The sequence below is a fragment of the Schistocerca piceifrons genome, chromosome 2 (genome assembly GCF_021461385.2).
Source record: "Schistocerca piceifrons isolate TAMUIC-IGC-003096 chromosome 2, iqSchPice1.1, whole genome shotgun sequence".
In the NCBI taxonomy this organism is placed as follows: Eukaryota; Metazoa; Arthropoda; class Insecta; order Orthoptera; family Acrididae; genus Schistocerca; species Schistocerca piceifrons.
In genome coordinates this window covers 744,041,864-744,055,219 of record NC_060139.1, presented here as the reverse complement: position 1 = coordinate 744,055,219, position 13,356 = coordinate 744,041,864, and the positions used below count along the sequence as shown (strand labels likewise).

The following is a 13,356-nucleotide window of genomic DNA, read 5'->3' as shown; positions in this document are numbered from 1 at the left end:
GTAAAGCTAATATCACAACAATATTAACTCACACCTATCATAATGATACAGTGAAACACAATCTGTTTACGCATAGAGGATAACTCACACCTATCATAATGATACAGTGAAACACAATCTGTTTACGCATAGAGGATAACTCACACCTATCATAATGATACAGTGAAACACAATCTGTTTACGCGTAGAGGATGAGGAATTTTTGAGAAGTAATTGGCATATGGGTGCCATGGTGCAGTGATCAAGTGCACAGATTGGCAATTTGTTGTCTGTGGTTTGATTCGTGCTACTGTAATCTTTCACTCCCCACCCCCTGCCCTTGCAATGTCCTAAGTACACAAATTCAACAGTCTTTACTGTTTTCCCATCAACATACTGACTGTATTATTTTGGTCTTACTGTAATTAATCTTCAGGCTGACTGTCATACTTGCTCAGTTCTGTTCCTCAGTAATTTGCTGGAGTTACAAAGGGTTCTAGGAAAGTTTTCGTAATACAGCTTTGTTTATTTAATTTTTTTGGAGTAATTTCCGCCACATTGAATACACTTCTCCGTCCTCCAAAATCAGTCACTAAACCAGTTCTCCCAAGTTTCTGAAGAGAATACGGCACACTTGATGTCCCAAGAACTCAGGAAGTCCTCATCACTCGAAAACTGCACTCCTTTCAGCTTCATTTTCACATGTGGGAACAGTGCAAAGTCACAATGAACAATGTCTGGACTGTAAGGAGGCTGCTGAAGACGTTTCAGTTCTGCACCCCGTAAATATTCGGTGCATGCTTTGACATGGTGAGCTGGAGTGTTGTCGTGATTGAGGAATAGTGTCCATTCTTGGATTCGGCTGCAGATTCTTCAAAGATTGGATGACTTGGGGCAGGCGCTGCTCAGTGTACCACGTAGCTGTGACTGTCTTCTGTGTGTCCAAAACAACATGCTACCAATTCCACTCCATCTGAAAAAAAAGCTATCATTTTCTTCTTTACTGATCAGGATTTTCTGACAGCTATGAGTGTGTCATGATCTTCAAAGACCCTAACTTCATTTTGAGTCTTAGTTGACACATCATAATATAAGGGGAATTACAAAAGTAAGGTCTCCTATTTCTTATAAGTACATAGACCTGTTTATTTCTACAATGGTTTACATCAGTTTACAGCTTGAACATTTAGCTATTTTTCTACATAATCACCATTTCTGTCAATGCATTTTTGTAGACGCTGTGGCAGTTTTTGTATGCCCATGTCATACTGGCTTGTTGCCATGATGTTCAGAAAGTTATGAACCTCTTCTTTCACCTCGTAGTCGGAGCTGAATTGCTTTCCGGCCAAATGTTCTTTTAAACTAGGGAACAGGTGATAGTCACTGGGTGCCAAGTCAGGACTTTAGGGTGGGTGAGTGATTATGTTCCACAGAAACTGTTGCAGGAGAGCAAAGGTTTGCCGAGCAATGTGTGGGCGAGCGTTGTCATGGAGAATGTGTACGCCCTTTCTCAACATTCCTCTTCTCCAGTTCTGAATTGCCCGTTTGAGTTTTTTCAGTCTCACAATACCTGTCAACGTTAATTGTGGTCCCAGTGGGCATAAAGTCGACAAACTGTACCCCTTTCTGATCCCAAAAAACAGTTGTCATGACTTTACCGGCAGACAGTGTTTGTTTGAATTACCATGGCTTTGGCGAAGAAGGATGCTGCCACTGGCATGATTGTTGCTTGGTCTCAGGTGTAAAGTGGTATGCCCAGGTTTCGTCACCCATGACAATTTAGTCCTGAAAGTTGTCCTGTTCGGCTGCAAGGCGGTGAAGAAATGCGCAGGAAGCATCTCGTTGCCGTATGTGGCCCTCAGTCAGCATACGTGGCACCCATCTTGCGCTCACCTTCCGGGAGTTCAGTGTTTCACTTAACATTCTGTGAGCGGTGCTTTGGGAAACCTCAGGAACCAACGTGCAGAGATCATCCAGGGTGATCTGTCTATCTTCACACATGCTTTGCTCAACCATCAACACTGTCTCCTCAGAAATTGACAGTCTCCCACTTCTTTGTTTGTTGTGAATTTCAGTCCGACCAGCTGCAAACTCTCTACACCACTTATGAACATTTTTGACATCCATGCACAAGTCACCATTCACATGTCAGATGGTGATGGATCTCAAATAGCACAGTGCCCTTTGCATTCAAAAACCGAATAACTGTGCACAATTTGCACTTAGTGGTAACATCCAACCGGATCTCCATTCTCAACGGTTGCCAAGCCAAGACTGAGTGCCTCAGCATGACGTGTGCATGTTTACACACAACACTAGAAGCTCTCTTCATAACAGCTTGACCAACTGCCACACAGAGTTCTGTACTTATAAAAAAATAGGAGACCTTACTTCTGGGATTACCCTCATAGTACAGCCAAGTTTCATCACCCGTCACAATGTTATTCACATACTGAGATTGTCCCTTAGAAAGCTTCTTTAACATCTCCAAGCACCAAGTCACGCATCATGTTAACTGCTCTACCATCAGTCTATTCGGCACCCAGAGATGACAAAGTTTCTTTACTTGCAACCGATCATGTAGACTCGAATGAATTGCTGGTGCATTTAGCCCTAAGGCTCAATGTTTTCTTCCATAACTGATGATCATGACTTCCTCATCCTCTCAGCATCCTCCAGAGCCAGATTTCCTCCTTGGAATTCTCTGTACCACCTGAATATAGTTTTATGATGTGGACACACATCGTCAAGTGCAAGAGTCGTTTCTTCAATGCACTGGTCATATGTTTGAACCATATGGAAAGCTGTACCACAAAACTGCCTGAATTTCAAGACATGATTACAGTGCCGTAACAAGCACTTCAAACTAGCCCTGCTAGTGAATGACTGTGCCCACAGACTTGGCACAGTGGCTGCAATGCCAGTATGAAGTAGTCTCAGAAGACAGCAACAATCGGGCTCTTGTGATTTATTGTTGTGTCGCATTGCAAAAAATTTCCATAACCCTTTGTATTCTGGATCCAGAGGAAAAAAATGGCATCTGCAAATTGAAAACTGTTCAGAATAGATCTGTTTATGTATTTTTCTTCAAACCAGTTTCTCGATTTCAGGACAACAAACAAAGCTATAGAAAATCATTGTAATCGAATGGAAACTGTAGCTTTGTTGTTTCTTCAAAACAGCGATGTAAGTAGGTGCTATTCCTTATCAAGTTCTGCCAGCATAGATTTTATTTGACAGTCCAGTGCTTTCTCGTAGTCTATTAACACCAGTGAAAGCAGTAGATGACATTTGTTGCTTCTGCCTTTAACTTTGTTATGAAACTGTTGATGGTCCATTTTTCTACACCCATTTCTGGATCAGCTTGGTCATTTGCCTGGTTAAAGACCAAGACCAAGAGCAAGGATTTTTGTAAAAAATTTATATACCAGTGACAAAAGATGAATAGGCTTGTAATTCTTTAGGTCTTCCCTGGTCTCTTTCTTATGGATTTAAACAATTCACCGTAAAGGAAAATGTAGTCTGTTATATTATTTATTAATGTGCAGTCAGCTAATTTAGACATTTGTTATTTTGAAGCTTCTAAAATAAAAACGTACTAATATGAAAACATTGTAAAATATTAAAAGATGTAATAACAGTTGTTACAATCCTGGCAAAAGCTGTTTCCTCTAGTTCCATGTGGTTAACCATGTTTGGTGTGGCGTATAAATCAAATTACTATTCCAGATGTGAAGCCACATTTGACATAATCCGTATTCAACATTATTATTTAAGAAATTTCTCCATGTAAAGAACAAATATTTGGGGTCTGAGAAGTTCGTTTAAAAGATGTTTTATGCAGGGTGTATACGACCTGGGACATCCGGGAAAAACCCAGGAATTTTTTCAACTGGGAAAAATCCGGGAATTTTTCATTGTTTTAGTTTTCAGTTAAATTTTTGTAATTTTGACTGGTAAGATCCGTTACTCTAACAAAGGATATTTCTGTATCGCACTATTGCAGAATAATACTGCAGCATTAAAACATGATGAGAGAAAAAAACGAAAATAAAACTTAAATTGCAAAGGAAATGTGCCATATAAAATAACACAGTGCTCGTACAAGTGTCTGCCAACAGCAAAATGTGTCAAAGGCTTTTAGAAGACTATGCAATGCTTCGTAACAACAAATTGCCTTCAATAAGCGTGACGTCACAACTGTTTACATTAGACTCATTTAATCAGTTATGAGTGGGCTCATGCACACGCGCAGTTGAGTTGCATATGAGTGCTTCACCCACTTCTGGCTTCAGAAATGTGGCTGTTGGCTGTGTAAGCAGCAGTAGCAGCAATCAGCCACATGGTACCCGGAAAAATTTTACTGACGTGCCCAAGCTGCCAGATTCACACGTGTGCAGCAGGCCCGGATCTAGTGGGGAGTGAGGGCAAACCGGGGTATCTGAACCGGGCAGCAATTTCGGGGGGAGGGGGCAAATTCATATTCTTGAGGAAAAAAAACCTTGTTTCACAAAGCACCTAGCATCGAGTGCATGTCTGTCTATTGATTATTCATATGATTTTGAAACGCACCACTACTGGTTTTTGAACACATTCTAAGTTGATTTCTGAATGAATTATAAGTTGATTTTTGAAAGCGTGCGTAGTGTACATGATGTCTCTGCCAGGGGAATCCTCGTCACATCTAGAAATAAACTTTACTGCAGACAAAACGGGACCGGTCTATACGAGACGAGTAGAATAAAGCCGAACCGGCGAATGCCAAGTGCTGCTTGTTTATGTGGTTGATTCAGTTTGCGAATGTTCAGCGTTGTTATAATTACTAGCGAAATCCATAGATTCAGACTACCTGAGTGGAAATAAACGACTAATCTATTACCTATTATCTTCTCGGTGTATCCAAGAAAGTGAAATTTTTACAGAAATTTTTTGGCCAGATTGCTACATGAGACAGGGCCAGTTGTAGACACCGGCTAGCAGCCGCTTAAGTTCCATACCGGGAGCAGTGCAGAAAACGCATTGTACGAACACGTAATAATGCCTAACTGGAGAATAATTGCTGGATAACTAAACCGGTGATTGTGGCAGGGTTAGTGAAGTTAACTGGAGAATGAGTTTTGACAGTGGTAGGAATAGTTACAGAATTAGTGATGACAAGACTGTTCGTTAGAATGGGGAAGGAGAAGAAATGGGGATGTCACACAAATTATGGAAGAATATGACGATTCCAAATTTATACAAAAATTTTGTTCTACTACTTCTTGGTCTCGTGCATGAGAAACTGGAGCGTATGAATGAAATGTGAAACTATTTCCTAACATAAAGCTTTTTGCTTGTAGTAGGCCAAATAGATATTTCGTATTGGTACTTCGTGAATTATATTCTGTCATATTATAAAAATGATCATTATTGCCAAAACAGTCTCGCTTATTTGGTGTGTGTTAAAATTGCTGAAATATTAGAAAGGCGTATTTTGTTTTCTCCAGCACACAGTGACAAAATAGATGTAATCAGATCGAGAAACCACACTAATCTTGGGTACTATTTGTATTAACAGCTTTTTCAGTATTAGACAACGACATTTCTATTTTTCATGTAGCAAAACATTTAACGAACATTGATAAGGTAATAGTACTTTCGCAGAAAGGAAAGCATGCCATATAAAGCTGTAGCAAGATTAGAGAGAAAAATCGCTAGGACCTAAGGATTGAAGAAATGTGTACTGTCTTGCCTGTCTCTCGTCTTTACTGGTTTTGGGTTCCTATATTTAATTTTATGTTGCACAGAAGAGCAAGTTATTAGCTAATAGGCAATAAAGAGTCCAGTTTTTCGGAAGAGTTCTTGTTCTCCTGGCTACAAATAATCCTATTCAGCATTAATTGCGAGGGGCTTTTTACGAAAAAAGGGGGGGGGGGAGGAGGATGTCAAACCGGCCGACTGGGAGCAGGAGAGGCGTTACATGACATTTTCATTACTACTGTCCTGAAATAGTTTGATGGCATCCATTCAAAATATACATGTTTGAGTTCCACAGAGCGAAACACAGTGACATGCAGTATAACAATGTTGTTTGAAGATGTGTGGCACCTCACGGCATGCTTAAGACCAAATAACGTGTCTTACATTTCCTCGAAGATGTATCTTTTATGTATATATATATATATATATATATATATATATATATATATATATATTAGAAGGAAACATTCCACGTGGGATATAAAAAAAACAAAGATGAAGTGACTTACCGAACGAAAGCGCTGGCAGGTCGATAGACACACAAACTAACACAAAACATACACACAAAATTCTAGCTTTCGCAACCAACGGTTGCCTCATCAGGAAAGAGGGAAGGAGAGGGAAAGATGAAAGGATGTGGGTTTTAAGGGAGAGGGTAAGGAGTCATTCCAATCCCGGGAGCGGAAAGACTTACCTTAGGGGGAAAAAAGGACAGGTATACACTCTCTCGCTCGCGCGCGCGCGCGCGCGCACACACACACACACACACACACACACACACACACACACACACACACACACACACACACACACACACCCATCCACACACATACAGACACAAGCAGACATATTTAAAGACAAAGAGTTTGTGCAGAGATGTCAGTCGAGGCAGAAGTGTAGAGGCAAAGAAGTTGTTGAAAGACAGGTGAGGTATGAGTGGCGGCAACTTGAAATTAGCGGAGATTGAGGCCTGGTGGATAACGAGAAGAGAGGATATACTGAAGGGCAAGTTCCCATCTCCGGAGTTCGGATAGGTTGGTGTTGGTGGGAAGTATCCAGATAACCCGGACGGTGTAACACTGTGCCAAGATGTGCTGGCTGTGCACCAAGGCATGTTTAGCCACAGGGTGATCCTCATTACCAACAAACACTGTCTGCCTGTGTCCATTCATGCGAATGGACAGTTTGTTGCTGGTCGTTCCCACATAGAATGCATCACAGTGTAGGCAGGTCAGTTGGTAAATCACGTGGGTGCTTTCACACGTGGCTCTGCCTTTGATCGTGTACACCTTCCGGGTTACCGGACTGGAGTAGGTGGTGGTGGGAGGGTGCATGGGACAGGTTTTACACCGGGGGCGGTTACAAGGATAGGAGCCAGAGGGTAGGGAAGGTGGTTTGGGGATTTCATAGGGATGAACTAAGAGGTTACGAAGGTTAGGTGGACGGCGGAAAGACACTCCTGGTGGAGTGGGGAGGATTTCATGAAGGATGGATCTCATTTCAGGGCAGGATTTGAGGAAGTCGTATCCCTGCTGGAGAGCCACATTCAGAGTCTGGTCCAGTCTCGGAAAGTATCCTGTCACAAGTGGGGCACTTTCGTGGTTCTTCTGTGGGGGATTCTGGGTTTGAGGGGATGAGGAAGTTGCTCTGGTTATTTGCTTCTGTACCAGGTCGGGAGGGTAGTTGCGGGATGCGAAAGCTGTTGTCAGGTTGTTGGTGTAATGATTCAGGGATTCCGGACTGGAGCAGATTCGTTTGCCACGAAGACCTAGGCTGTAGGGAAGGGACCGTTTGATGTGGAATGGGTGGCAGCTGTCATAATGGAGGTACTGTTGCTTGTTGGTGGGTTTGATGTGGACGGACTTGTGAAGTTGGCCATTGGACAGGTGGAGGTCAACGTTAAGGAAAGTGGCATGGGATTTGGAGTAGGACCAGGTGAATCTGATGGAACCAAAGGAGTTGAAGTTGGAGAGGAAATTCTGGAGTTCTTCTTCACTGTGAGTCCAAATCATGAAGATGTCATCAATAAATCTGTACCAAACTTTGGGTTGGCAGACTTGGGTAACCAAGAAGGCTTCCTCTAAGCGACCCATGAATAGGTTGGCGTACGAGGGGGCCATCCTGGTACCCATGGCTGTTCCCTTTAATTGTTGGTATGTCTGGCCTTCAAAAGTGAAGAAGTTGTGGGTCAGGATGAAGCTGGCTAAGGTGATGAGGAAAGAGGTTTTAGGTAGGGTGGCAGGTGATCGGCGTGAAAGGAAATGCTCCATCGCAGCGAGGCCCTGGACGTGCAGAATATTTGTGTATAAGGACGTGGCATCAATGGTTACAAGGATGGTTTCCGGGGGTAACAGATTGGGTAAGGATTCCAGGCGTTCAAGGAAGTGGTTGGTGTCTTTGATGAAGGATGGGAGACTGCATGTAATGGGTTGAAGGTGTTGATCTACATAGGCAGAGATACGTTCTGTGGGGGCTTGGTAACCAACTACAATGGGGTGGCCGGGATGATTGGGTTTGTGGATTTTAGGAAGAAGGTAGAAGGTAGGGGTGCGGGGTGTCGGTGGGGTCAGGAGGTTGATGGAGTCAGGTGAAAGGTTTTGCAGGGGGCCTAAGGTTCTGAGGATTCCTTGAAGCTCCGCCTGGACATCGGGAATGGGGTTACCTTGGCAAACTTTGTATGTGGTGTTGTCTGAAAGCTGACGCAGTCCCTCAGCCACATACTCCCGACGATCAAGTACCACGGTCGTGGAACCCTTGTCTGCCGGAAGAATGACGACGGATCGGTCAGCCTTCAGATCACGGATAGCCTGGGCTTCAGCAGTGTTGATGTTGGGTGTAGGATTAAGGTTTTTTAAGAAGGATTGAGATGCAAGGCTGGAAGTCAGAAATTCCTGGAAGGTTTGGAGAGGGTGATTTTGAGGAAGAGGAGGTGGGTCCCGCTGTGACGGAGGACGGAACTGTTCCAGGCAGGGTTCAATTGGGATGGTGTCTTGGGGAGTTGGATCATTAGGAGTAGGATTAGGATAATATTTCTTCGTGGCAAAGTGATATTTCCAGCAGAGAGTACGAGTGTAGGACAGTAAATCTTTGACAAGGGCTGTTTGGTTGAATCTGGGAGTGGGGCTGAAGGTGAGGCCTTTGGATAGGACAGAGGTTTCGGATTGGGAGACAGGTTTGGAGGAAAGGTTAACTACTGAATTAGGGTGTTGTGGTTCCAGACTGTGTTGATCGGAATTTTGAGGTTTTGGAGGGAGTGGAGCTGGAAGTGGGAGATTGAGTAGATGGGAGAGACTGGGTTTGTGTGCAATGAGAGGAGGTTGAGGTTTGCTGGAAAGGTTGTGAAGGGTGAGTGAGTTGCCTTTCCGGAGGTGGGAAACCAGGAGATTGGATAGTTTTTTAAGGTGGAGGGTGGCATGCTGTTCTAATTTGCAGTTGGCCTGTAGGAGGATGCTCTGAACAACAGGTGTGGATGTGGGAGAGGAAAGATTGAGGATTTTTATAAAGGATAGGAGTTGATGGGCGTGTTGATTGGCTGAGTGGATGAAGGATTAGGTGGGTGAGGGCAATGGATTGTTTGGTTTGGAACTGGTATAGGGACTGATGGAAAGAAGGGTTGCAGCCAGAGATGGGAACTTTAAGTGTGAGGCCTTTGGGGGTAATGCCAAATGTCAGACAAGCCTGAGAAAATAGAATATGGGAGCGTAATCTGGCTAGGGCGAAGGCATGTTTGCGGAGGGAATGTAAATAAAACTTAATGGGATCGTTGTGGGGGTGTTGTGAGGGTGACATGGTATTGGAAGGTGGAAAATGTAACATGAGGTGAAATGAAAATGAAAATAAAAATATATGGGGAGAGATAAAGGTGAACCGGAAAGTAACTGGAGATCTGGGATGAAAAAAGGCGAAAAGGTGTTGGTTACAGCTGGGCTATGTTGGACTTGGGTTGGTAGACAACGATGTGCATAAAGGTTAGGTGGTTGTGTAGCCACCAAAACACGTTAAAGGACGGAGAAATTTGGGAAAATTTCGAAAAAACTGCGTGTAGTATATTAAAAGGAGTGGTTTTGTGGTGGCAGATTATGAAAATGAGGCTAACAATTGTCTGACGAAGAAATAATGACGTTAAAACCTGTGGGAAACGGCTAAAAATTACAAGTGATGTGGGAAAAACTGAAATGGAAATAAAGCGAAAGTTATTAGAACTGGCGGAATTGGTTGTTTAAAAGGTGAAAGGAACTGTTTGTGAACTAGAAACGGTGGCTATTATAGCGGCGGTAGTGCTGAAAGCGGCAAAAAAATTTTTTTTTTTTTTGGTTATGGTTTGGAAGTGGGTTACGCATTATTGAGTATATATAGGCGGGATAAAATAGTATATCAGATTACGGTAAAAAGGAGAAGGGGAAAACAAATACTGCCCTGAAATGAGATCCATCCTTCATGAAATCCTCCCCGCTCCACCAGGAGTGTCTTTCCGCCGTCCACCTAACCTTCGTAACCTCTTAGTTCATCCCTATGAAATCCCCAAACCACCTTCCCTACCCTCTGGCTCCTATCCTTGTAACTGCCCCCGATGCAAAACCTGTCCCATGCACCCTCCCACCACCACCTACTCCAGTCCGGTAACCCGGAAGGTGTACACGATCAAAGGCAGAGCCACGTGTGAAAGCACCCACGTGATTTACCAACTGACCTGCCTACACTGTGATGCATTCTATGTGGGAATGACCAGCAACAAACTGTCCATTCGCATGAATGGACACAGGCAGACAGTGTTTGTTGGTAATGAGGATCACCCTGTGGCTAAACATGCCTTGGTGCACAGCCAGCACATCTTGGCACAGTGTTACACCGTCCGGGTTATCTGGATACTTCCCACCAACATCAACCTGTCCGAACTCCGGAGATGGGAACTTGCCCTTCAGTATATCCTCTCTTCTCGTTATCCGCCATGCCTCAATCTCCGCTAATTTCAAGTTGCCGCCACTCGTACCTCACCTGTCTTTCAACAACTTCTTTGCCTCTACACTTCTGCCTCGACTGACGTCTCTGCCCAAACTCTTTGTCTTTAAATATGTCTGCTTGTGTCTGTATGTGTGGATGGATAAGTGTGTGTGTGCACGAGTGTATACCTGTCCTTTTTTCCCCGTAAGGTAAGTCTTTCCACTCCCGGGATTGGAATGACTCCTTACCCTCACCCTTAAAACCCACATCCTTTCATCTTTTCCTCTCCTTCCCTCTTTCCTGATGAGGCAACTGTTGGTTGCGAAAGCTTGAATTTTGTGTGTATGTTTTGTGTTAGTTTGTGTGTCTATCGACCTGCCAGCGCTTTCGTTTGGTAAGTCACCTCATCTTTGTTTTTTAACAAAACAAAATTCAAGCTTTCGCAACAAACTGTTGCCTCATCAGGAAAGAGGGAAGGGGAGGGAAAGACGAAAGGATGTGGGTTTTAAGGCAGAGGGTAAGGGGTCATTCCAATCCCGGGAGCGGAAAGACTTACCTTAGGGGGAAAAAAGGACAGGTATACACTCGCGCACACACACACACACATATCCATCCACACATATACAGACACAAGCAGACATATTTAAAGACAAAGCGTTTGCCCTAAATATGTCTGCTTATGTCTGCTTATGTCTGTATATGTGTGGATGGATATATATATGTGGGTGGGTGGGTGGGTGCGCGCGCGCGCGCGCGCGCATACCTGTCCTTTTTTCCCCCTAAGGTAAGTCTTTCCGCTCCTGGGATTGGAATGACTCCTTATTCTCTCCCTTAAAACCCACATCCTTTCGTCTTTCCCTCTCCTTCCCTCTTTCCTGATGAGGCAACAGTTTGTTGCGAAAGGTTGAATTTTGTGTGTTTGTTTGTGTTAGTTTGTGTGTCTATCGACCTGCCAGCGCTTCGTTTGGTAAGTCACATCATCTTTGTTTTTAGATATATTTTTCCCACGTGGAATGTTTCCCATGATGATGTGCAGAGCAGTCTGAGTTATAGTTAAGGGGGGGCGGGGGGGGGGGTGCTAGTCTCCACGTGACCCTTTTTTACATTTAGTGATTTTTCTGTTTCCTCTTTGTTTACTGCTCACACATCAAATGAAAGCAAGAAGGATTTCTGTGGCTGGGAGCTATCAAGTGAATTATAATACATTCACATAATTACGGAAGGGTAAACTATGTTACTAGTTTCAGATTTTGTTTTATTTCCACCTTTCTGGCATTCAAGCATTAATCGCCTTGCAGAACAATGAAGTTATTTTTGTCGGTTTGATAAATAAATATGGCTTTTATTAAGCTTTCCTACCGCGGAACACTATTGGCTAGTTTGTTGTTCGTTGCATTTCAGGTGCACGTTTTCATCCTCTAGCACGTGTGGCATTATGCCATAATAAAGAACCAAACATAAGATAATACAGTACTGGTACTCCAAGAAAGTTTACATCCCAAAAACCACACTGAAAAGCTTCATATCTGGTCGAGGCCTATGTCATTGAGAATCTGGACATACGAATGTGCTCTGTAAGGCGAACTATGCATTTTAGTATGGTTCATGAAATTCTGACCCTCTTGGAGTATCATCTGATGTCTTGTTTCTTTTATGACATAATGTAAGATCTTTTAATGTTTTACATGTACGAACATACGGGCTTCCTACATCACCATAGCTGCGCAAGTGCAGTGACTCCTCTTATCTGGCACTCTCTGACAACTGCTGAAATGAATCTATTTCTAACAGGTCACGGGAAAATATTGCGAATTGTTGTTTGGAAAGCGTTATTTTCAAAGTAAATTTCCTTTTATGCAAGATGAACTATGTGCGAGAATGTACGATGGATTTCTTAAATCACAGTGTTTGGTCTCTCTTAAAAATCAGCTCTTTGATGACGAGCCATTTAGAAGAATTTCGATCCCAGAAGATCAGAGATTTATGTCGGTATTAAAAATTTTGGTGGCGTATTTGTGTGATGTATCTTAAAGTGTAACATGCGCTAAACAGATCAATATAAGTGAAAGCTTAGCTTCTCTTGTAGCTTATTAATCTTAGAGACAAATATTATATGCGAAAGCTTTTCTTTTCTTGTAGCAACACTATGTATATTAATTTAAACCATTAACTTTTCCTGTTGGTGGAATTAGAATTTATACTTTCGTAATATGAAAATATGCAGCGTACGTGTTGCAGCACATCAAAGATCTTTCCAAAACGTGTTTTCTCCCCCTGAGTATCGTTTTCTAAAGTGCTGGGAAATTCTACACTGCTGTATAAAACCATATCCTATCAAAGGATAAGTTTTGCAGTTTCGAGGGAAAGTACAATGTCACTTAACATGGCAAAAGCGTATTTTCACCCGGGAGAAAATGTGTTTTTAACCGGGAGATCTGGGAAAAGACCGGGAATTTTTTCTCCTTGTCCGCGTATACACCCTGTTTATTGTATTTGTAATTTAGATTGCTACTCACCATAAAGATGACATGTTGCATTGCAGACAGGCACAGTGAAAAGACAATCACACATTTAGCTATCAGCCAAAGCATTCGTCAGAAAAAGAAAAACGTGCACACGCACCCCTCTCACGCAAACATGCCAATGAACTCTAGCTCCAGCAGCTCGGATGGAATCGGTTACAGTTTAGCCTGTGTG

General features: G+C 42.9%; 1 protein-coding gene across 5 annotated transcripts in view; it reads left to right on the top strand.

Annotated features, from left to right (window-relative positions):
* The window catches only part of LOC124777434 (enhancer of mRNA-decapping protein 4), a 162,380-nt gene that overhangs the window by 79,657 nt on the left and 69,367 nt on the right, over window positions 1-13,356 (top strand). The gene's annotated exons all lie outside the window — the stretch shown is intronic.